Genomic DNA, 27798 nt, shown 5'->3' on the forward strand with positions numbered 1-27798 from the left:
AGAAGCGCTGAGGAAAACACAAAGAGAAAATGTCATATCAATAAATGATTTCAATAGCAGTAATATTCAGCAAGTTTTAAGATTACAAAAATTAGAGAAAAAACGATATTAAATCAGCAATATCTCTTAAACGAAAAGTATAAAATCAGTCTTTTATTTATCCAATCAACAGTGTGAATTTTGAATTGAATCATTTACATCAACTGTCGATTCCCAGTGTTCGTACAAAGATTTTTCTTTTCTGCTAAAATAAGTGTTGCTGATGTTGAGGAAATTCTCTTTTCTTGAAAATGTCATCACAATTCAAGTCGGATACTCTTGTTTTAAATGATGTAATATCATTTAAATTAGTAAGAATAATTTCGCAACATTTTCCTACATCAGTGAAAAATTCTAAATGTAGTAAACTGCAAATGGTAGCGAAATTTTCGTGAAAATTCTTTAATTAACATTTTTCCAAATTGAAATCAACGAAAATCCTCGATTATGAATCAACGAAAATGAATCATAATGCAAGCGGAAACAGATTGTTCTCTGTTCTAAAATGTATCAAGATCGATTTCAGGAATAACTTAGTTAAAGGCATTCAATGAACTGTTGCTCTCATTTTTTTTAAAAAAAACTAGTAAGGTCTAGTTTGTCCACCGGGGTGGGGGGAGGGAGGTATTAGCTATATTTAATTTCAGTTTAATTTTTAGGATATAACTTCCAATCTATAATTTCCTCAAACTGTCAGATATTAGATTGTTTTATTTTTATTTTTTCATATGTATTCATAGACATTTCCAATGGAGATCATAGTGCTGTTAAAAACGTAAATGTGCTGCACATCTATCTTCTAAAGTTTTTAGTACTGCAACTCTTTTTTTTTTTCTAGCTTCTAATAATAAAAGAAATTTAAACATTAAAATATTTAATGAAACAATGAAAACGGTTTAAATTTTAGGGCAACAATGTAATATAGTTTTGTAAATTAGGTAAAAAATGATTTTTAAAAAATATCCAAATTCTGAAAATTTTTCCATGCCTCTTAAACAGGTATTATTAAAGAAGAAGTTTTCCAAATTCTAAAATGATGTAAAATTAATTCATATTTTCGGAAGATACCGCGAAAAAAGATATAAAGATATTCGAAAGATACCGCGTGTTAATTAAGCTGTAAACATAAATACTGTTTGCATATCATTAAGTGAAGCGATGCATTGCAAAGCAAATACATGTATCCTTTGCCATTAACAGATTGAAATGGAAAAATGGGGCCAAATTTCAACTTTTCAAAACAAGCTTTATTTTTTTTTTTTTTTACGAAAAAACATTTGGAAAATTCTTTTTTCATAAAAAAATAGCACAGTGTTAAAAGCAGAAACATTATTAAATCATCAAAATATTCTGCAAGATGAAACTTAAATCCCCCCTCCCCGAAATACTCTACAATAAAATTTAGTCCTTGACAATACTAATTGAATAAGCTTAAACAAAGAATCATTACTCACATTCTAACAAAGTATGGTTTTATATGTTGTATGCAAAATAATTTTATATTCATAATAAATAACAAAATTTAACAAAATATTTGAATAAAAAGGTATCAAAAATCATACCCTCCCCCCTTTTTAACTCTTGGCAGAAGATTTCAAACATACTCTCGTCCATTCATTTTTGTTAATTTTATTCAACTAATATTCAAGTATAAATCAGTGATATTAAGGAAGCATGAACTTAATTTTATTAATATGTATTAGTAATTATTTACATAATGTTTTGAATATTAACAATAATCATTTACACAAGCATTTAAGTAAAATGGATTTGTGTTAAAATTTTAATTACTAAAAAGTGATTAGAAATGCATTTAGAACTTATGCAAGCATTTAAGAAATAGAATTGTATTAAACTTTTAAATAAAGAAATGAAATTGGAATAGAAAAGTGCACAAATGCATGAAGATGGAAGACAGGAAATTTCTGTAAATTTTTTACTCCTTGCCAATAAAATTTACTTTAACTAAACAAAGACATTTACAATGTTCCACAAAAATAATAATCTGATGTAAAATTCTCCTTTTATTACTTTAATTATATAATGAATAAATACAAATTAAATATCAACACATACTATAGAGGTTGTGAATCATCATAAGGCAGAATAATCTATTTCAACTAAAAAATAATATTATATCCATCAATGAGTGGTAGTTCTAAAATCTTATTGAATCCATGCTTTCAATATGATATTATTCCTTCTCCAACAAAAACAACAGATGTTTAAATATATTCAACAGTCAATGTTTTCAGAGATGAATGTGAACAAAGATCACTTATGAAAGAATTTTTTAAAATTAAAATTGTGTTAAAATGTTAAAATTAGATATTTAATTAAGTCAAATAATATAAGCTTAAACTTAGAAATATATGGACAGTACAAATTTATTTAAAATATCTGGGCTTCATTAATACATATGGGTACACTACATTCAATGGAAGTTATCACCTTTAAAGTTTCAGGCAAAATTTTACATATTACATAACATTGTTCAATATTGAAAACATATCAGAAACATTTTACAATATATTTATAATACCAACAACATCAAAGAGCATAAATATAATAAAAAATAATTTTTCAAAAATTTAGCATATACTGAAATTGTTATGTATGAGGCTTCAAAAGTCCATTCCGAGAAAAGACCAAAGCATTTTGATTATAAGAGGAAATCATTACAAGGCATATTTTAATTTGCACCTGAAAAAAATATATAAAATAAACACTACTGTAATTAAATCAGAAAAATTATGAAATAAGAAAAAATAAATAAAACATCAGACATTTCTGAACATTTTTATATACTAAAGACAAAAATGCAATAATTTCAATTGAAATTAATACAAGCAAGATCATTTATATATATAGTATATAAAATACAAAGTAATGAAGAAATAATATACTACCTTACAATGGAAATGTGAAAAAATATGTGAAGATAGAAGACAATATATTTCTTTACATTTTTGACTCCTTGCCAAAAAATCATTTTACTCCAATTAAAAAAAAAAAAAAAAAATCTCCCATTCACCACCAAATAAATAGTTTTTAAAATAATCTGAGATATAAAATTTTCATTTCATTACTTATTTACTTTAAAATACTAAAGACATACTGAAATGGCTGTTTATGAGAATAATGAACAATGATCTCTTATCTGACAGAAAAAAAAATTATATCCATTAATGTGTGGTTGTACAAAAAACTCATGATATATTAAATTTACTAATTTTGTACTTTAAATATGTCCATATTCAATCTCAAAGGAATTTAAATATATTTATACATCAATATTGTCAGACCTGAATGTTAACAGTGATCACTTATACAAGCACTTTTTTAAAAACTGAATTGTGTTAAAATGTCAAAACAAGAATGTTAATTTTGTTGAAAATATTTTGTAAAATTGAAACTTGAAATATATGGTATTCATGAATTTATATATAAAAACTGTGCTTTAAAAGACTATATGAGTGAACTACATTCAATGCAAACTACAATTTTTAATATTCATGGCAAAATTTTATAAATGACTTACCATTGCTCAATATTCAGAATAAATCACAACATTCTTGTCATGACCAAAAGCATCACCTGAAATAGAAATATAATATCAATATAAAAGGATATAATAACAATGACAAATATGAAAAAAACTGAGCAGCCGTCAAAAAAATAAGTATTTTGATTTTTTTATGTACAGTGGAATAAAGACCTGACAAATACAAACTTTAAATTCACATAGAGTACTGAATGTGAATATGGTTCTTCATGTTAATAAGACTTTCAAAGATGTAATATAACAATAATTAGTAATAAGCATTGAATGTCATTAAAAAAATGTAATAATAAACAGTATAATAAAGAAGTGTATAATTTTTTAAAAAAATTAACACATATTGGAATAGTTATTGATGAGTATAATGAAGAGTCATCTGTCATATGCCAGTAAAAAAATGTTGCATCTATCAATGATTGTATGGTAATTTTAAAATCTCCTGATGCATTAAATTTACTCAATCTGCAATTAAAATCTGAAATTATTTATTCTTAAATTTAAAAAATTGAAAGAATATTACATCCATTAATGTCTGGGAGTTCTAAAACCTTCAGGATTTTTAAATATGCTTAATGAGTACTTTAATTTGGATATCACTCATCCTTAAATCAAAATAAATATTTATAAATTACATACCATTGCTCAATATTCAGAATACATCACAACATTCTTGTCACTACCGAAAGCACCACCTGAAATAGAAATATAATATACTTATAATTTTATCATCATTAAAGGATATAATAACAATGACAAATGTGAAAAAACTGAACAGACGTGAAAAAAAATTATTCTGAAATTTTTATGTAAAGTGGAATAAAAACCTGGCAAATACAAACTTTAAATGCACATAGTGTACTGAAAGTGAATATGGTTCTTCATGTTAATAAGACTTTCAACAATGTAAAATAAGTAACAATAATTAGTAATAAGCATTGAATGTCATTGAAAAATGCATTAACAGTAGAATAGAGAAGTATATAATTTTTAAAAAATTTAACACATATTGGAATAGTAATTGATGACCATAATGAAGAGTAAACTATCATATGACAGTAAAAAAATGTTGTATCCCTCAATGATTGTGTTATAATTTTAAAATCTCCTGATTCATTAAATTTACTCAATCTGCAATTTAAATCTGACATTATTTATTCTTAATTTTAAAAAAACTTGAAAGAATATTACATCCATTAATGTCTTGTAGTTCTAAAACCTGCAGAAGTTTTAAATTTGCTTAGAGAGTACTTTAATTTGGACATCACTCATCCTTACATCAAAATAAATATTTCAATATATTAAACCATCAATATTTTCAGAGTGAAGAGTTAACTATGATCACTTATGCAAGTATTTTTTTAGAAAATAGATTGGTGTTAAAATTTTAAATGCTGAAATGCAACAAGAATAGGAAAGTGCATAAATACATGAAAATGGAAGATGGGATTTTTAAAAATTTTAGACACAATGCAAATAATATTTACTTTAATTTAAACAGAGAATGGCATTTAGCAGTTTCAACTTTTATAATAAACTTCTTAAAATGCATTAGTATATGAAATTTTATTTTCTGTCCTTTTTTACTTCACGTGACTTAAGGCATATTGGTATGATAGTTCATGAGCATAATGAAGAACTATGTATTATCTGCCAGTAAAGAGTACTATATCCATCAATATAAATCATTTGGTATGGTTGAAATTCAGTTAATTCGTTTTTAATGCACAAAGTAACAATGATTGTGGATATGGTTTTCCAGGTTAATATGGCATTCAAAGATGTAAAATGAATAATAATAATTATTAATGAGACTTTAATGATTCTTTAGAATTGAATAATAAAAACAAAAAGTACAATACGAATGAACCTACTACACTCAAAAGAATATTGAAATTCAAATAATAAATCACTGAAGGTAAATGGAGAAAAAGGCTTCAAAAGTTCATTCTGAGTAAAGACCAAAGCATTTCGATTATAACAGGAATCAATTAAAAGGCATATTTTAATTTGCATCTGATAAAAATATATAAAATAAACACTACTGTTATTAAATCAGAAAAAGTATGAAATAAGAAAAAATAAATAAAACCTTATACATTTCTGAATATTTTTATATACTATAGACAAAAATGCAATAATTTTAAATGAATTGCACGCAAGCAAGATCATTTCTATATATAGTATATAAAATACGAAGTAATGAAGAAATGTATTTCAAAATAATTACAACACATGTAAAAAATAGTTAGCGCATTCTACTTAAAAAAATGGTTCAAAACAAATCTAACAATTATAATAACGAAAGCAATACTCTATATGTGTCACTAAAGATAAAAAAAGAATTGTTTAAAATAATTATCTAAAAAAATTTTGCAGAAAAAATATCATGAGTAAAATTCTGTATAAATTCAAAACTTTCTAAAATTCAAATTTTTCAATGCACAACAGAATAAAACCATTATAAAAGTAGAAGTGATTTTACTATCTAACAATGGAAATGTGTAGAAATAGGTGAAGATAGAAGACAAGATATTTCTTTACATTTCTGAATCTTTGACAAAAAAAATTTATTTTACTCCAATTAAAAAAAAAGACACCTCACATTTCTTACCAAAAAAAACAGTTTTTAAAATACTCTGACATATACATTTTTCATTTCATTACTCAATTATTTTATAATACTAAAGACATATTGACATGGCTGTTTATGAGCATAATGAACAATAATATATTATCTGATAGAAAAAACAAATTATATCCATCAATGTGTGGTTGTTCTAAAATCTCATGTTATATTATATTTACTAATTTTGTACTTGAAATATGTCCTTTTTCATTCTCAAAGGAATTTAAATATATTTATACATCAATATTCTTAGAGAAATATTTAACAACAATAACTTATAAAAGCATTTTTTTAAAAACTGAATTGTGTTAAAATGTCAAAACAAGAAATTTAACTTTGTTAAAATTATTTTGTAAGTTTGAAACTTGAAATATAAGACATACATGAATTTATATATAAAAACTGTGCTTTAAAAGACTATATGAGTGAACTACATTCAATGCAAACTACAATTTTTAATATTCATGGCAAAATTTTATAAATGACTTACCATTGCTCAATATTCAGAATACATCACACCATTCTTGTCATGACCAAAAGCATCACCTGAAATAGAAATATAATATCAATATAAAAGGATATAATAACAATGACAAATATGAAAAAAACTAAGCAGCCGTGAAAAAAATAAGTATTTTGATTTTTTTATGTACAGTGGAATAAAGACCTGGCAAATACAAACTTTAAATGCATATAGAGTACTGAATGTGAATATGGTTCTTCATGTTAATAAGACTTTCAAAGATGTAATATAACAATAATTAGTAATAAGCATTGAATGTCATTAAAAAAATGTAATAATAAACAGCATAATAAAGAAGTGTATAATTTTTTAAAAAAATTAACACATATTGGAATAGTTATTGATGAGTATAATGAAGAGTCATCTGTCATTTGCCAGTAAAAAAATGTTGCATCCCTCAATGATTGTGTTGTAATTTTAAAATCTCCTGATGCATTAAATTTACTCAATCTGCAATTAAAATCTGAAATTATTTATTCTTAAATTTAAAAAATTGAAAGAATATTACATCCATTAATGTCTGGTAGTTCTAAAACCTTCAGAATTTTTAAATATGCTTAATGAGTACTTTAATTTGGATATCACTCATCCTTAAATCAAAATAAATATTTAAATATATTAACCTATCAATATTTCCAGAGCAAACAGTTATCTATGATCACTTATGTAAGTATTTTTTTAGAAAATTGATAGGTGTTAAAATTTTAAATGCAGAAATGTAACTGGTATAAGAAAGTGGATATATATATGAAAATTGAAGATGGGATTTTTAAAAATTTTACACACTATGCAAATAATATTTCCTTTAATTTAAATAGAGAAACTGAGCAGCTGTGAAAAAAATAAGTGTTTTGATTTTTTTATGTACAGTGGAATAAAGACCTGGCAAATACAAACTTTAAATGCACATAGAGTACTGAATGTGAATATGGTTCTTCATGTTAATAAGACTTTCAAAGATGTAATATAACAATAATTAGTAATAAGCATTGAATGTCATTAAAAAAATGTAATAATAAACAGTATAATAAAGAAGTGTATAATTTTTTTAAAAAATTAACACATATTGGAATAGTTATTGATGAGTATAATGAAGAGTCATCTGTCATATGCCAGTAAAAAAATGTTGCATCCCTCAATGATTGTGTTGTAATTTTAAAATCTCCTGATGCATTAAATTTACTCAATCTGCAATTAAAATCTGAAATTATTTATTCTTAAATTTAAAAAATTGAAAGAATATTACACCCATTCATGTCTGGTAGTTCTAAAACCTTCAGAATTTTTAAATATGCTTAATGAGTACTTTAATTTGGATATCACTCATCCTTAAATCAAAATAAATATTTAAATATATTAACATATCAATATTTCCAGAGCAAACAGTTAACTATGATCACTTATGTAAGTATTTTTTTAGAAAATAGATAGGTGTTAAAATTTTAAATGCAGAAATGTAACTGGTATAAGAAAGTGGATATATATATGAAAATGGAAGATGGGATTTTTAGAAATTTTACACACTATGCAAATAATATTTCCTTTAATTTAAACAGAGAATGGCATTTAGCAGTTTCCACTTTTAAAATAAACTTTTTAAAATACCTTGGTATATGAAATTTTCTTTTTTACTTCACGAGACTTAAGGCATATTGGTATGATAGTTCATGAGCATAATGGAGAACTATGTATTATCTGCCAGTTAAAAGTACTATATCCATCAATATATAGCATTAGCTTTGGTAGAAATTAGGTTAAATAGTTTTTAATGCCCAAAGCGCAATGATTGTGGATATAGTTTTCCAGGTTAATATGGCATTCAAAGATGTAAAAAGAATAATAATAATTTATAATGAGCCTTCAATATTTCTTTAGAATGGAATAATAAAAAGAAAAAGTACAATAAGAAAGATCCTACTACACTCCTAAGCACATTCAAATTCAAATAATGTCACTGAAGGTAAATGCAGAAAAAGGCTTCAAAAGTTCATTCCGAGTAAAGACCAAACTATTTTGATTAGAGCAGGAATCCATTAAAATGCATATTTTAATTTGAATATGATAAAAATATATAAATATATATCTACTGTTATTAAATAAGAAAAAGTATGAAAGAAGAAAAAATAAATAAAACTTTAGACATATCTGAATATTTTTATATATTATAGACAAAAATGCAATAACTTCTACTGAAATTAATGGATGCAAGATCATTCCTATATATAGTATAAAAAATACGAAGTAATGAAGAAATATATTTCAAAATTATTACAACACAGTTAAAAAAATAGTTAGTGCATTCTACTTTAAAAGATGGTTCAAGACAAATCTAAACATTATACTAACGAAAGCAATACTCGATATGTGTCACTAAAGATAAAAAAAGAATTGTTTAATATAATTATTTGATAGAATTTTGGAGATAAAAAATATCGAGTAAAATTCTGTATAATTTCAAAACTTTCTAAAATGACAAAGTTTTCAATGCACAGCAAAATAAAACCGCTTTAAAAGTAGAAATGATTTTACTATCTAACAATGGAAAAGTGTAGAAATAGGTGAAGATAGAAGACAAGAAATTTCTTTACATTTCTGAATCTTTGACAAAAAAATTCATTTTACTCCAATTAAAAAAAAAGACACCTCACATTTCTTACCAAAAAAACAGTTTTTAAAATACTCTGAATTATACATTTTTTATTGAATTACTCAATTATTTTATAATACTAAAGACATACTGACATGGCTGTTTATGAGCATAATGAACAATAATATATTATCTGATAGAAAAAACAAATTATATCCATCAATGTGTGGTTGTTCTAAAATCTCATGTTATATTATATTTACTAATTTTGTACTTGAAATATGTCCTTTTTCATTCTCAAAGGAATTTAAATATATTTATACATCAATATTCTTAGAGAAATATTTAACAACAATAACTTATAAAAGCATTTTTTTAAAAACTGAATTGTGTTAAAATGTCAAAACAAGAAATTTAACTTTGTTAAAATTATTTTGTAAGTTTGAAACTTGAAATATAATACATACATGAATTTATATATAAAAACTGTGCTTTAAAGGACTATATGAGTGAACTACATTCAATGCAAACTACAATTTTTAATATTCATGGCAAAATTTTATAAATGACTTACCATTGCTCAATATTCAGAATAAATCACAACATTCTTGTCATGACCAAAAGCATCACCTGAAATAGAAATATAATATCAATATAAAAGGATATAATAACAATGACAAATATGAAAAAAACTGAGCAGCCGTCAAAAAAATAAGTATTTTGATTTTTTTATGTACAGTGGAATAAAGACCTGACAAATACAAACTTTAAATTCACATAGAGTACTGAATGTGAATATGGTTCTTCATGTTAATAAGACTTTCAAAGATGTAATATAACAATAAGTAGTAATAAGCATTCAATGTCATTAAAAAAATGTAATAATAAACAGTATAATAAAGAAGTGTATAATTTTTTAAAAAAATTAACACATATTGGAATAGTTATTGATGAGTATAATGAAGAGTCATCTGTCATTTGCCAGTAAAAAATGTTGCATCCCTCAATAATTGTGTTGTAATTTTAAAATCTCCTGATGCATTAAATTTACTCAATCTGCAATTAAAATCTGAAATTATTTATTCTTAAATTTAAAAAATTGAAAGAATATTACATCCATTAATGTCTGGGAGTTCTAAAACCTTCAGGATTTTTAAATATGCTTAATGAGTACTTTAATTTGGATATCACTCATCCTTAAATCAAAATAAATATTTAAATATATTAACCTATCAATATTTCCAGAGCAAACAGTTAACTATGATCACTTATGTAAGTATTTTTACAGAAAATAGATAGGTGTTAAAATTTTAAATGCAGAAATGTCACTGGTATAAGAAAGTGGATATATATATGAAAATGGAAGATGGGATATTTAAAAATTTTACACACTATGCAAATAATATTTCCTTTAATTTAAACAGAGAATGGCATTTAGCAGTTTCCACTTTTAAAATAAACTTTCTAAAATACGTTGGTATATGAAATTTTCCTTTTTTTTTACTTCACGAGACTTAAGGCATATTGGTATGATAGTTCATGAGCATAATGGAGAACTATGTATTATCTGCCAGTAAAAAGTACTATATCCATCAATATATAGCATTAGCTACGGTACAAATTCAGTTAAATAGTTTTTAATGCACAAGGAGCAATGATTGTGGATATAGTTTTCCAGGTTAATATGGCATTAAAAGATGTAAAAAGAATAATAATAATTTATAATGAGCCTTCAATATTCCTTTAGAATGGAATAATAAAAAGAAAAAGTACAATAAGAAAGATCCTACTACACTCCTAAGCACATTCAAATTCAAATAATGTCACTGAAGGTAAATGCAGAAAAAGGCTTCAAAAGTTCATTCCGAGTAAAGACCAAACTATTTTGATTAGAGCAGGAATCCATTAAAATGCATATTTTAATTTGAATATGATAAAAATATATAAATATATATCTACTGTTATTAAATAGGAAAAAGTATGAAAGAAGAAAAAATAAATAAAACTTTAGGCATATCTGAATATTTTTATATATTATAGACAAAAATGCAATAACTTCTATTGAAATTAATGCATGCAAGATCATTCCTATATATAGTATAAAAAATACGAAGTAATGAAGAAATATATTTCAAAATTATTACAACACATTTAAAAAATAGTTAGTGCATTCTACTTTAAAAGATGGTTCAAGACAAATCTAAACATTATACTAACGAAAGCAATACTCGATATGTGTCACTAAGGATAAAAAAAGAATTGTTTAATATAATTATTTGATAGAATTTTGGAGATAAAAAATATCGAGTAAAATTCTGTATAATTTCAAAACTTTCTAAAATGACAAATTTTTCAATGCACAGCAAAATAAAACCGGTTTAAAAGTAGAAATGATTTTACTATCTAACAATGGAAATGTGTAGAAATAGGTGAAGATAGAAGACAAGAAATTTCTTTACATTTCTGAATCTTTGACAAAAAAATTCATTTTACTCCAATTAAAAAAAAAGACACCTCACATTTCTTACCAAAAAAACAGTTTTTAAAATACTCTGAGATATACATTTTTCATTGAATTACTCAATTATTTTATAATACTAAAGACATACTTGCATGGCTGTTTATGAGCATAATGAACAATAATATATTATCTGATAGAAAAAACAAATTATATCCATCAATGTGTGGTTGTTCTAAACTCTCATGTTATATTATATTTACTAATTTTGTACTTGAAATATGTCCTTTTTCATTCTCAAAGGAATTTAAATATATTTATACATCAATATTCTTAGAGAAATATTTAACAACAATAACTTATAAAAGCATTTTTTTAAAAACTGAATTGTGTTAAAATGTCAAAACAAGAAATTTAACTTTGTTAAAATTATTTTGTAAGTTTGAAACTTGAAATATAAGACATGCATGAATTTATATATAAAAACTGTGCTTTAAAAGACTTTATGAGTGAACTACATTCAATGCAAACTACAATTTTTAATATTCATGGCAAAATTTTATAAATGACTTACCATTGCTCAATATTCAGTATACATCACAACATTCTTGTCATGACCAAAAGCATCACCTGAAATAGAAATATAATATCAATATAAAAGGATATAATAACAATGACAAATATGAAAAAAACTGAGCAGCCGTCAAAAAAATAAGTATTTTGATTTTTTTATGTACAGTGGAATAAAGACCTGGCAAATACAAACTTTAAATGCACATAGAGTACTGAATGTGAATATGGTTCTTCATGTTAATAAGACTTTCAAAGATGTAATATAACAATAATTAGTAATAAGCATTGAATGTCATTAAAAAATGTAATAATAAACAGTATAATAAAGAAGTGTATAATTTTTTTAAAAAATTAACACATATTGGAATAGTTATTGATGAGTATAATGAAGAGTCATCTGTCATATGACAGTAAAAAAATGTTGCATCTATCAATGATTGTATGGTAATTTTAAAATCTCCTGATGCATTAAATTTACTCAATCTGCAATTAAAATCTGAAATTATTTATTCTTAAATTTAAAAAATTGAAAGAATATTACATCCATTAATGTCTGGGAGTTCTAAAACCTTCAGGATTTTTAAATATGCTTAATGAGTACTTTAATTTGGATATCACTCATCCTTAAATCAAAATAAATATTTAAATATATTAACCTATCAATATTTCCAGAGCAAACAGTTAACTATGATCACTTATGTAAGTATTTTTTCAGAAAATAGATAGGTGTTAAAATTTTAAATGCAGAAATGTCACTGGTATAAGAAAGTGGATATATATATGAAAATGGAAGATGGGATATTTAAAAATTTTACACACTATGCAAATAATATTTCCTTTAATTTAAACAGAGAATGGCATTTAGCAGTTTCCACTTTTAAAATAAACTTTCTAAAATACGTTGGTATATGAAATTTTCCTTTTTTTTTACTTCACGAGACTTAAGGCATATTGGTATGATAGTTCATGAGCATAATGGAGAACTATGTATTATCTGCCAGTAAAAAGTACTATATCCATCAATATATAGCATTAGCTACGGTAGAAATTCAGTTAAATAGTTTTTAATGCACAAAGAGCAATGATTGTGGATATAGTTTTCCAGGTTAATATGGCATTAAAAGATGTAAAAAGAATAATAATAATTTATAATGAGCCTTCAATATTTCTTTACAATGGAATAATAAAAAGAAAAAGTACAATAAGAAAGATCCTACTACACTCCTAAGCACATTCAAATTCAAATAATGTCACTGAAGGTAAATGCAGAAAAAGGCTTCAAAAGTTCATTCCCAGTAAAGACCAAACTATTTTGATTAGAGCAGGAATCCATTAAAATGCATATTTTAATTTGAGTATGATAAAAATATATAAATATATATCTACTGTTATTAAATAAGAAAAAGTATGAAAGAAGAAAAAATAAATAAAACTTTAGACATATCTGAATATTTTTATATATTATAGACAAAAATGCAATAACTTCTACTGAAATTAATGGATGCAAGATCATTCCAATATATAGTATAAAAAATACGAAGTAATGAAGAAATATATTTCAAAATTATTACAACACAGTTAAAAAAATAGTTAGTGCATTCTACTTTAAAAGATGGTTCAAGACAAATCTAAACATTATACTAACGAAAGCAATACTCGATATGTGTCACTAAAGATAAAAAAAGAATTGTTTAATATAATTATTTGATAGAATTTTGGAGATAAAAAATATCGAGTAAAATTCTGTATAATTTCAAAACTTTCTAAAATGACAAATTTTTCAATGCACAGCAAAATAAAACCGCTTTAAAAGTAGAAATGATTTTACTATCTAACAATGGAAAAGTGTAGAAATAGGTGAAGATAGAAGACAAGAAATTTCTTTACATTTCTGAATCTTTGACAAAAAATTCATTTTACTCCAATTAAAAAAAAAGACACCTCACATTTCTTACCAAAAAAACAGTTTTTAAAATACTCTGAGATATACATTTTTCATTGAATTACTCAATTATTTTATAATACTAAAGACATATTGACATGGCTGTTTATGAGCATAATGAACAATAATATATTATCTGATAGAAAAAACATATTATATCCATCAATGTGTGGTTGTTCTAAAATCTCATGTTATATTATATTTACTAATTTTGTACTTGAAATATGTCCTTTTTCATTCTCAAAGGAATTTAAATATATTTATACATCAATATTCTTAGAGAAATATTTAACAACAATAACTTATAAAAGCATTTTTTTAAAAACTGAATTGTGTTAAAATGTCAAAACAAGAAATTTAACTTTGTTAAAATTATTGTGTAAGTTTGAAACTTGAAATATAAGACATACATGAATTTATATATAAAAACTGTGCTTTAAAGGACTATATGAGTGAACTACATTCAATGCAAACTACAATTTTTAATATTCATGGCAAAATTTTATAAATGACTTACCATTGCTCAATATTCAGAATACATCACAACATTCTTGTCATGACCAAAAGCATCACCTGAAATAGAAATATAATATCAATATAAAAGTATATAATAACAATGACAAATATGAAAAAAACTGAGCAGCCATGAAAAAAATAAGTATTTTGATTTTTTTATGTACAGTGGAATAAAGACCTGACAAATACAAACTTTAAATGCACATAGAGTACTGAATGTGAATATGGTTCTTCATGTTAATAAGACTTTCAAAGATGTAATATAACAATAAGTAGTAATAAGCATTGAATGTCATTAAAAAAATGTAATAATAAACAGTATAATAGTGTATAATTTTTAAAAAAAATTAAAACATATTGGAATAGTTATTGATGAGTATAATGAAGAGTCATCTGTCATTTGCCAGTAAAAAATGTTGCATCCCTCAATAATTGTGTTGTAATTTTAGAATCTCCTGATGCATTAAATTTACTCAATCTGCAATTAAAATCTGAAATTATTTATTCTTAAATTTAAAAAATTGAAAGAATATTACATCCATTAATGTCTGGGAGTTCTAAAACCTTCAGGATTTTTAAATATGCTTAATGAGTACTTTAATTTGGATATCACTCATCCTTAAATCAAAATAAATATTTAAATATATTAACCTATCAATATTTCCAGAGCAAACAGTTAACTATGATCACTTATGTAAGTATTTTTTCAGAAAATAGATAGGTGTTAAAATTTTAAATGCAGAAATGTCACTGGTATAAGAAAGTGGATATATATATGAAAATGGAAGATGGGATATTTAAAAATTTTACACACTATGCAAATAATATTTCCTTTAATTTAAACAGAGAACGGCATTTAGCAGTTTCCACTTTTAAAATAAACTTTCTAAAATACGTTGGTATATGAAATTTTCCTTTTTTTTTTACTTCACGAGACTTAAGGCATATTGGTATGATAGTTCATGAGCATAATGGAGAAGTATGTATTATCTTCCAGTAAAAAGTACTATATCCATCAATATATAGCATTAGCTACGGTAGAAATTCAGTTAAATAGTTTTTAATGCACAAAGAGCAATGATTGTGGATATAGTTTTCCAGGTTAATATGGCATTAAAAGATGTAAAAAGAATAATAATAATTTATAATGAGCCTTCAATATTCCTTTAGAATGGAATAATAAAAAGAAAAAGTACCATAAGAAAGATCCTACTACACTCCTAAGCACATTCAAATTCAAATAATGTCACTGAAGGTAAATGCAGAAAAAGGCTTCAAAAGTTCATTCCGAGTAAAGACCAAACTATTTTGATTAGAGCAGGAATCCATTAAAATGCATATTTTAATTTGAATATGATAAAAATATATAAATATATATCTACTGTTATTAAATAGGAAAAAGTATGAAAGAAGAAAAAATAAATAAAACTTTAGACATATCTGAATATTTTTATATATTATAGACAAAAATGCAATAACTTCTACTGAAATTAATGGATGCAAGATCATCCCAATATATAGTATAAAAAATACGAAGTAATGAAGAAATATATTTCAAAATTGTTACAACACAGTTAAAAAAATAGTTAGTGCATTCTACTTTAAAAGATGGTTCAAGACAAATCTAAACATTATACTAACGAAAGCAATACTCGATATGTGTCACTAAAGATAAAAAAAGAATTGTTTAATATAATTATTTGATAGAATTTTGGAGATAAAAAATATCGAGTAAAATTCTGTATAATTTCAAAACTTTCTAAAATGACAAATTTTTCAATGCACAGCAAAATAAAACCGCTTTAAAAGTAGAAATGATTTTACTATCTAACAATGGAAAAGTGTAGAAATAGGTGAAGATAGAAGACAAGAAATTTCTTTACATTTCTGAATCTTTGACAAAAAATTCATTTTACTCCAATTAAAAAAAAAGACACCTCACATTTCTTACCAAAAAAACAGTTTTTAAAATACTCTGAGATATACATTTTTCATTGAATTACTCAATTATTTTATAATACTAAAGACATATTGACATGGCTGTTTATGAGCATAATGAACAATAATATATTATCTGATAGAAAAAACATATTATATCCATCAATGTGTGGTTGTTCTAAAATCTCATGTTATATTATATTTACTAATTTTGTACTTGAAATATGTCCTTTTTCATTCTCAAAGGAATTTAAATATATTTATACATCAATATTCTTAGAGAAATATTTAACAACAATAACTTATAAAAGCATTTTTTTAAAAACTGAATTGTGTTAAAATGTCAAAACAAGAAATTTAACTTTGTTAAAATTATTGTGTAAGTTTGAAACTTGAAATATAAGACATACATGAATTTATATATAAAAACTGTGCTTTAAAGGACTATATGAGTGAACTACATTCAATGCAAACTACAATTTTTAATATTCATGGCAAAATTTTATAAATGACTTACCATTGCTCAATATTCAGAATACATCACAACATTCTTGTCATGACCAAAAGCATCACCTGAAATAGAAATATAATATCAATATAAAAGTATATAATAACAATGACAAATATGAAAAAAACTGAGCAGCCATGAAAAAAATAAGTATTTTGATTTTTTTATGTACAGTGGAATAAAGACCTGACAAATACAAACTTTAAATGCACATAGAGTACTGAATGTGAATATGGTTCTTCATGTTAATAAGACTTTCAAAGATGTAATATAACAATAAGTAGTAATAAGCATTGAATGTCATTAAAAAAATGTAATAATAAACAGTATAATAGTGTATAATTTTTTAAAAAAATTAAAACATATTGGAATAGTTATTGATGAGTATAATGAAGAGTCATCTGTCATTTGCCAGTAAAAAATGTTGCATCCCTCAATAATTGTGTTGTAATTTTAAAATCTCCTGATGCATTAAATTTACTCAATCTGCAATTAAAATCTGAAATTATTTATTCTTAAATTTAAAAAATTGAAAGAATATTACATCCATTAATGTCTGGGAGTTCTAAAACCTTCAGGATTTTTAAATATGCTTAATGAGTACTTTAATTTGGATATCACTCATCCTTAAATCAAAATAAATATTTAAATATATTAACCTATCAATATTTCCAGAGCAAACAGTTAACTATGATCACTTATGTAAGTATTTTTTCAGAAAATAGATAGGTGTTAAAATTTTAAATGCAGAAATGTCACTGGTATAAGAAAGTGGATATATATATGAAAATGGAAGATGGGATATTTAAAAATTTTACACACTATGCAAATAATATTTCCTTTAATTTAAACAGAGAACGGCATTTAGCAGTTTCCACTTTTAAAATAAACTTTCTAAAATACGTTGGTATATGAAATTTTCCTTTTTTTTTACTTCACGAGACTTAAGGCATATTGGTATGATAGTTCATGAGCATAATGGAGAAGTATGTATTATCTTCCAGTAAAAAGTACTATATCCATCAATATATAGCATTAGCTACGGTAGAAATTCAGTTAAATAGTTTTTAATGCACAAAGAGCAATGATTGTGGATATAGTTTTCCAGGTTAATATGGCATTAAAAGATGTAAAAAGAATAATAATAATTTATAATGAGCCTTCAATATTCCTTTAGAATGGAATAATAAAAAGAAAAAGTACAATAAGAAAGATCCTACTACACTCCTAAGCACATTCAAATTCAAATAATGTCACTGAAGGTAAATGCAGAAAAAGGCTTCAAAAGTTCATTCCGAGTAAAGACCAAACTATTTTGAATAGAGCAGGAATCCATTAAAATGCATATTTTAATTTGAATATGATAAAAATATATAAATATATATCTACTGTTATTAAATAGGAAAAAGTATGAAAGAAGAAAAAATAAATAAAACTTTAGGCATATCTGAATATTTTTATATATTATAGACAAAAATGCAATAACTTCTATTGAAATTAATGGATGCAAGATCATTCCTATATATAGTATAAAAAATACGAAGTAATGAAGAAATATATTTCAAAATTATTACAACACATTTAAAAAATAGTTAGTGCATTCTACTTTAAAAGATGGTTCAAGACAAATCTAAACATTATACTAACGAAAGCAATACTCGATATGTGTCACTAAAGATAAAAAAAGAATTGTTTAATATAATTATTTGATAGAATTTTGGAGATAAAAAATATCGAGTAAAATTCTGTATAATTTCAAAACTTTCTAAAATGACAAATTTCTCAATGCACAGCAAAATAAAACAGCTTTAAAAGTAGAAATGAATTTACTATCTAACAATGGAAATGTGCAGAAATAGGTGAAGATAGAAGACAAGAAATTTCTTTACATTTCTGAATCTTTGACAAAAAAATTCATTTTACTCCAATTAAAAAAAAAGACACCTCACATTTCTTACCAAAAAAACAGTTTTTAAAATACTCTGAGATATACATTTTTCATTGAATTACTCAATTATTTTATAATACTAAAGACATACTGACATGGCTGTTTATGAGCATAATGAACAATAATATATTATCTGATAGAAAAAACAAATTATATCCATCAATGTGTGGTTGTTCTAAAATCTCATGTTATATTATATTTACTAATTTTGTACTTGAAATATGTCCTTTTTCATTCTCAAAGGAATTTAAATATATTTATACATCAATATTCTTAGAGAAATATTTAACAACAATAACTTATAAAAGCATTTTTTTAAAAACTGAATTGTGTTAAAATGTCAAAACAAGAAATTTAACTTTGTTAAAATTATTGTGTAAGTTTGAAACTTGAAATATAAGACATACATGAATTTATATATAAAAACTGTGCTTTAAAGGACTATATGAGTGAACTACATTCAATGCAAACTACAATTTTTAATATTCATGGCAAAATTTTATAAATGACTTACCATTTCTCAATATTCAGAATAAATCACAACATTCTTGTCATGACCAAAAGCATCACCTGAAATAGAAATATAATATCAATATAAAAGGATATAATAACAATGACAAATATGAAAAAAACTGAGCAGCCGTCAAAAAAATAAGTATTTTGATTTTTTTATGTACAGTGGAATAAAGACCTGACAAATACAAACTTTAAATGCACATAGAGTACTGAATGTGAATATGGTTCTTCATGTTAATAAGACTTTCAAAGATGTAATATAACAATAATTAGTAATAAGCATTGAATGTCATTAAAAAAATGTAATAATAAACAGCATAATAAAGAAGTGTATAATTTTTTAAAAAAATTAACACATATTGGAATAGTTATTGATGAGTATAATGAAGAGTCATCTGTCATTTGCCAGTAAAAAAATGTTGCATCCCTCAATGATTGTGTTGTAATTTTAAAATCTCCTGATGCATTAAATTTACTCAATCTGCAATTAAAATCTGAAATTATTTATTCTTAAATTTAAAAAATTGAAAGAATATTACATCCATTAATGTCTGGTAGTTCTAAAACCTTCAGAATTTTTAAATATGCTTAATGAGTACTTTAATTTGGATATCACTCATCCTTAAATCAAAATAAATATTTAAATATATTAACCTATCAATATTTCCAGAGCAAACAGTTATCTATGATCACTTATGTAAGTATTTTTTTAGAAAATTGATAGGTGTTAAAATTTTAAATGCAGAAATGTAACTGGTATAAGAAAGTGGATATATATATGAAAATTGAAGATGGGATTTTTAAAAATTTTACACACTATGCAAATAATATTTCCTTTAATTTAAATAGAGAAACTGAGCAGCTGTGAAAAAAATAAGTGTTTTGATTTTTTTATGTACAGTGGAATAAAGACCTGGCAAATACAAACTTTAAATGCACATAGAGTACTGAATGTGAATATGGTTCTTCATGTTAATAAGACTTTCAAAGATGTAATATAACAATAATTAGTAATAAGCATTGAATGTCATTAAAAAAATGTAATAATAAACAGTATAATAAAGAAGTGTATAATTTTTTTAAAAAATTAACACATATTGGAATAGTTATTGATGAGTATAATGAAGAGTCATCTGTCATATGCCAGTAAAAAAATGTTGCATCCCTCAATGATTGTGTTGTAATTTTAAAATCTCCTGATGCATTAAATTTACTCAATCTGCAATTAAAATCTGAAATTATTTATTCTTAAATTTAAAAAATTGAAAGAATATTACACCCATTCATGTCTGGTAGTTCTAAAACCTTCAGAATTTTTAAATATGCTTAATGAGTACTTTAATTTGGATATCACTCATCCTTAAATCAAAATAAATATTTAAATATATTAACATATCAATATTTCCAGAGCAAACAGTTAACTATGATCACTTATGTAAGTATTTTTTTAGAAAATAGATAGGTGTTAAAATTTTAAATGCAGAAATGTAACTGGTATAAGAAAGTGGATATATATATGAAAATGGAAGATGGGATTTTTAAAAATTTTACACACTATGCAAATAATATTTACTTTAATTTAAACAGAGAATGGCATTTAGCAGTTTCCACTTTTAAAATAAACTTTTTAAAATACCTTGGTATATGAAATTTTCTTTTTTACTTCACGAGACTTAAGGCATATTGGTATGATAGTTCATGAGCATAATGGAGAACTATGTATTATCTGCCAGTTAAAAGTACTATATCCATCAATATATAGCATTAGCTTTGGTAGAAATTAGGTTAAATAGTTTTTAATGCCCAAAGCGCAATGATTGTGGATATAGTTTTCCAGGTTAATATGGCATTCAAAGATGTAAAAAGAATAATAATAATTTATAATGAGCCTTCAATATTTCTTTTGAATGGAATAATAAAAAGAAAAAGTACAATAAGAAAGATCCTACTACACTCCTAAGCACATTCAAATTCAAATAATGTCACTGAAGGTAAATGCAGAAAAAGGCTTCAAAAGTTCATTCCGAGTAAAGACCAAACTATTTTGATTAGAGCAGGAATCCATTAAAATGCATATTTTAATTTGAATATGATAAAAATATATAAATATATATCTACTGTTATTAAATAAGAAAAAGTATGAAAGAAGAAAAAATAAATAAAACTTTAGACATATCTGAATATTTTTATATATTATAGACAAAAATGCAATAACTTCTACTGAAATTAATGGATGCAAGATCATTCCTATATATAGTATAAAAAATACGAAGTAATGAAGAAATATATTTCAAAATTATTACAACACAGTTAAAAAAATAGTTAGTGCATTCTACTTTAAAAGATGGTTCAAGACAAATCTAAACATTATACTAACGAAAGCAATACTCGATATGTGTCACTAAAGATAAAAAAAGAATTGTTTAATATAATTATTTGATAGAATTTTGGAGATAAAAAATATCGAGTAAAATTCTGTATAATTTCAAAACTTTCTAAAATGACAAAGTTTTCAATGCACAGCAAAATAAAACCGCTTTAAAAGTAGAAATGATTTTACTATCTAACAATGGAAAAGTGTAGAAATAGGTGAAGATAGAAGACAAGAAATTTCTTTACATTTCTGAATCTTTGACAAAAAAATTCATTTTACTCCAATTAAAAAAAAAGACACCTCACATTTCTTACCAAAAAAACAGTTTTTAAAATACTCTGAGTTATACATTTTTTATTGAATTACTCAATTATTTTATAATACTAAAGACATACTGACATGGCTGTTTATGAGCATAATGAACAATAATATATTATCTGATAGAAAAAACAAATTATATCCATCAATGTGTGGTTGTTCTAAAATCTCATGTTATATTATATTTACTAATTTTGTACTTGAAATATGTCCTTTTTCATTCTCAAAGGAATTTAAATATATTTATACATCAATATTCTTAGAGAAATATTTAACAACAATAACTTATAAAAGCATTTTTTTAAAAACTGAATTGTGTTAAAATGTCAAAACAAGAAATTTAACTTTGTTAAAATTATTTTGTAAGTTTGAAACTTGAAATATAATACATACATGAATTTATATATAAAAACTGTGCTTTAAAGGACTATATGAGTGAACTACATTCAATGCAAACTACAATTTTTAATATTCATGGCAAAATTTTATAAATGACTTACCATTTCTCAATATTCAGAATAAATCACAACATTCTTGTCATGACCAAAAGCATCACCTGAAATAGAAATATAATATCAATATAAAAGGATATAATAACAATGACAAATATGAAAAAAACTGAGCAGCCGTCAAAAAAATAAGTATTTTGATTTTTTTATGTACAGTGGAATAAAGACCTGACAAATACAAACTTTAAATTCACATAGAGTACTGAATGTGAATATGGTTCTTCATGTTAATAAGACTTTCAAAGATGTAATATAACAATAAGTAGTAATAAGCATTCAATGTCATTAAAAAAATGTAATAATAAACAGTATAATAAAGAAGTGTATAATTTTTTAAAAAAATTAACACATATTGGAATAGTTATTGATGAGTATAATGAAGAGTCATCTGTCATTTGCCAGTAAAAAATGTTGCATCCCTCAATAATTGTGTTGTAATTTTAAAATCTCCTGATGCATTAAATTTACTCAATCTGCAATTAAAATCTGAAATTATTTATTCTTAAATTTAAAAAATTGAAAGAATATTACATCCATTAATGTCTGGGAGTTCTAAAACCTTCAGGATTTTTAAATATGCTTAATGAGTACTTTAATTTGGATATCACTCATCCTTAAATCAAAATAAATATTTAAATATATTAACCTATCAATATTTCCAGAGCAAACAGTTAACTATGATCACTTATGTAAGTATTTTTTCAGAAAATAGATAGGTGTTAAAATTTTAAATGCAGAAATGTCACTGGTATAAGAAAGTGGATATATATATGAAAATGGAAGATGGGATATTTAAAAATTTTACACACTATGCAAATAATATTTCCTTTAATTTAAACAGAGAATGGCATTTAGCAGTTTCCACTTTTAAAATAAACTTTCTAAAATACGTTGGTATATGAAATTTTCCTTTTTTTTTACTTCACGAGACTTAAGGCATATTGGTATGATAGTTCATGAGCATAATGGAGAAGTATGTATTATCTGCCAGTAAAAAGTACTATATCCATCAATATATAGCATTAGCTACGGTAGAAATTCAGTTAAATAGTTTTTAATGCACAAAGAGCAATGATTGTGGATATAGTTTTCCAGGTTAATATGGCATTAAAAGATGTAAAAAGAATAATAATAATTTATAATGAGCCTTCAATATTCCTTTAGAATGGAATCATAAAAAGAAAAAGTACAATAAGAAAGATCCTACTACACTCCTAAGCACATTCAAATTCAAATAATGTCACTGAAGGTAAATGCAGAAAAAGGCTTCAAAAGTTCATTCCGAGTAAAGACCAAACTATTTTGATTAGAGCAGGAGTCCATTAAAATGCATATTTTAATTTGAATATGATAAAAATATATAAATATATATCTACTGTTATTAAATAGGAAAAAGGATGAAAGAAGAAAAAATAAATAAAACTTTAGGCATATCTGAATATTTTTATATATTATAGACAAAAATGCAATAACTTCTATTGAAATTAATGGATGCAAGATCATTCCTATATATAGTATAAAAAATACGAAGTAATGAAGAAATATATTTCAAAATTATTACAACACATTTAAAAAATAGTTAGTGCATTCTACTTTAAAAGATGGTTCAAGACAAATCTAAACATTATACTAACGAAAGCAATACTCGATATGTGTCACTAAAGATAAAAAAAGAATTGCTTAATATAATTATTTGATAGAATTTTGGAGATAAAAAATATCGAGTAAAATTCTGTATAATTTCAAAACTTTCTAAAATGACAAATTTTTCAATGCACAGCAAAATAAAACCGCTTTAAAAGTAGAAATGATTTTACTATCTAACAATGGAAATGTGTAGAAATAGGTGAAGATAGAAGACAAGAAATTTCTTTACATTTCTGAATCTTTGACAAAAAAATTCATTTTACTCCAATTAAAAAAAAAGACACCTCACATTTCTTACCAAAAAAACAGTTTTTAAAATACTCTGAGATATACATTTTTCATTGAATTACTCAATTATTTTATAATACTAAAGACATATTGACATGGCTGTTTATGAGCATAATGAACAATAATATATTATCTGATAGAAAAAACAAATTATATCCATCAATGTGTGGTTGTTCTAAAATCTCATGTTATATTATATTCACTAATTTTGTACTTGAAATATGTCCTTTTTCATTCTCAAAGGAATTTAAATATATTTATACATCAATATTCTTAGAGAAATATTTAACAACAATAACTTATAAAAGCATTTTTTTAAAAACTGAATTGTGTTAAAATGTCAAAACAAGAAATTTAACTTTGTTAAAATTATTTTGTAAGTTTGAAACTTGAAATATAAGACATGCATGAATTTATATATAAAAACTGTGCTTTAAAAGACTATATGAGTGAACTACATTCAATGCAAACTACAATTTTTAATATTCATGGCAAAATTTTATAAATGACTCACCATTGCTCAATATTCAGAATACAACACAACATTCTTGTCACTACCGAAAGCACCACCTGAAATAGAAATATAATATCAATATAAAAGGATATAATAACAATGACAAATATGAAAAAAACTGAGCAGCCGTGAAAAAAATAAGTATTTTGATTTTTTTATGTACAGTGGAATAAAGACCTGGCAAATACAAACTTTAAATGCACATAGAGTACTGAATGTGAATATGGTTCTTCATGTTAATAAGACTTTCAAAGATGTAATATAACAATAATTAGTAATAAGCATTGAATGTCATTAAAAAAATGTAATAATAAACAGTATAATAAAGAAGTGTATAATTTTTTTAAAAAATTAACACATATTGGAATAGTTATTGATGAGTATAATGAAGAGTCATCTGTCATTTGCCAGTAAAAAATGTTGCATCCCTCAATAACTGTGTTGTAATTTTAAAATCTCCTGATGCATTAAATTTACTCAATCTGCAATTATTTATTCTTAAATTTAAAAAATTGAAAGAATATCACATCCATTAATGTCTGGTAGTTCTAAAACCTTCAGAATTTTTAAATATGCTTAATGAGTACTATAATTTGGATATCACTCATCCTTAAATGAAAATAAATATTTAAATATATTAACATATCAATATTTCCAGAGCAAACAGTTAACTATGATCACTTATGTAAGTATTTTTTTAGAAAATAGATAGGTGTTAAAATTTTAAATGCAGAAATGTCACTGGTATAAGAAAGTGGATATATAAATGAAAATGGAAGATGGGATTTTTAAAAATTTTACACACTATGCAAATAATATTTCCTTTAATTTAAACAGAGAATGGCATTTAGCAGTTTCCACTTTTAAAATAAACTTTTTAAAATACGTTGGTATATGAAATTTTCCTTTTTTTTACTTCACGAGACTTAAGGCATATTGGTATGATAGTTCATGAGCATAATTGAGAACTATGTATTATCTGCCAGTAAAAAGTACTATATCCATCAATATATAGCATTAGCTATGGTAGAAATTCAGTTAAATAGTTTTTAATGCACAAAGCGCAATGATTGTGGATATAGTTTTCCAGGTTAATATGGCATACAAAGATGTAAAAAGAATAATAATAATTAATAATGAGCCTTCAATGTTTCTTTAGAATGGAATAAAAAAACAAAAAGTACAATAAGAATGATCTTACTACACTCCTAATAATAGCGAAATTCAAATAATAAGTCACTGAAGGTAAGTGGAGAAAAAGGCTTCAAAAGTTCATTCCGAGTAAAGACCTAAGTGTTTAGATTATAACAGGAATCCATGAAAATGCATATTTTAATTTGCATCTGATAAAAATATATATAATATATGCTACTGTTATTAAATTAGAAAAAGTATAAAAGAAGAAAAAAGAAAAAAATTTTAGACAATTCTTAATATTTTTATATACTATAGACTAAAATGCAATAATTTCAATTGAAATTAATGGATGCATGATCATTTCTATATATAGTATATAAAATACGAAGTAATGAAGAAATATATTTCAAAATTATTAGAACACAAGTAAAAAATAGTTAGTGCATTCTACCTAAAAAAATGGAGCAAGATAAATTTAAATATTATACTACCGAAAGCAATACTCGAGATGTGTCACTAAAGATAAAAAAAGAATTGTTTAAAATAATTATCTGATAGAATTTTGCAGAAAAAATATCATGAGTAAAATTCTGAATAAATTCAAAACTTTCTAAAATTACAAATTTTTCAATGCACAGCATAATAAAACCTTTAAAAAAGCATTTGTGATTTTATTACCTAACAATGGAAATGTGTAGAAATAGGTGCCAAAAAAAAAAATCATTTTACTCCAATTAAAAAAAAAAAATACGTCGCATATTCCCCACCAAATAAACAGTTTTAAAATACTTTAAGATATAAAATTTTCATTTCATTACTTATTTACTTTATAATACCATAGACATACTGAAATGGTATTTATGAGCATAATGAACAATGATCTAGTATCTGATAGAAAAAGCAAATTATATCCATCGAATTGTGGTTGTTCTAAAATCTCATGATGTATTAAATTTACTAATTTTTTTCTTTAAATATGTCCTTTTTCATTCTCAAAGGAATTTAAATATAATTATGCATCAATATTGTCAGAGCTGAATGTTTACAATGATCACTGGTACGAATTTACCATAAGTTTAAGCTGGTTCATTTCAATTTTTTAATAAGTGGATTGTATTCTTATTTAAAATTAAACGACAATTCGGAAGCCAACTTTTTATTTCATCGAGGTTCACCAACCCCACAACGATTCAATATGAAACAGAAGCGGATAGCGAAAGAACGATCATACAATGTTTACGGAACAGGAATGAGTGTCTCTGCGCATGCTCAGAT

At 24.3% G+C, this 27798-nt stretch overlaps 1 long non-coding RNA gene across 4 annotated transcripts; it reads right to left on the reverse strand.

Annotated features, from left to right (window-relative positions):
- Positions 1-2037: 2037 nt before the first annotated feature.
- On the reverse strand, positions 2038-27757 carry LOC129958044 (uncharacterized). Of its 4 annotated transcripts, XR_008783111.1 has the most exons (12): positions 27593-27757; positions 25387-25442; positions 22929-22984; positions 19735-19790; positions 17282-17337; positions 14828-14883; positions 12370-12425; positions 9912-9967; positions 6718-6773; positions 4238-4293; positions 3581-3636; positions 2038-2742 (listed from the first exon to the last, which is right to left on the reverse strand). It is a non-coding gene; the product is annotated as an uncharacterized LOC129958044 (long non-coding RNA). The 4 variants fall into 4 exon arrangements; XR_008783114.1 differs by lacking the exon at positions 12370-12425; XR_008783112.1 differs by lacking the exons at positions 19735-19790; positions 22929-22984.
- Positions 27758-27798: the final 41 nt, after the last annotated feature.

The sequence above is a fragment of the Argiope bruennichi genome, chromosome X1 (assembly GCF_947563725.1).
Source record: "Argiope bruennichi chromosome X1, qqArgBrue1.1, whole genome shotgun sequence".
Classification (NCBI taxonomy): Eukaryota; Metazoa; Arthropoda; class Arachnida; order Araneae; family Araneidae; genus Argiope; species Argiope bruennichi.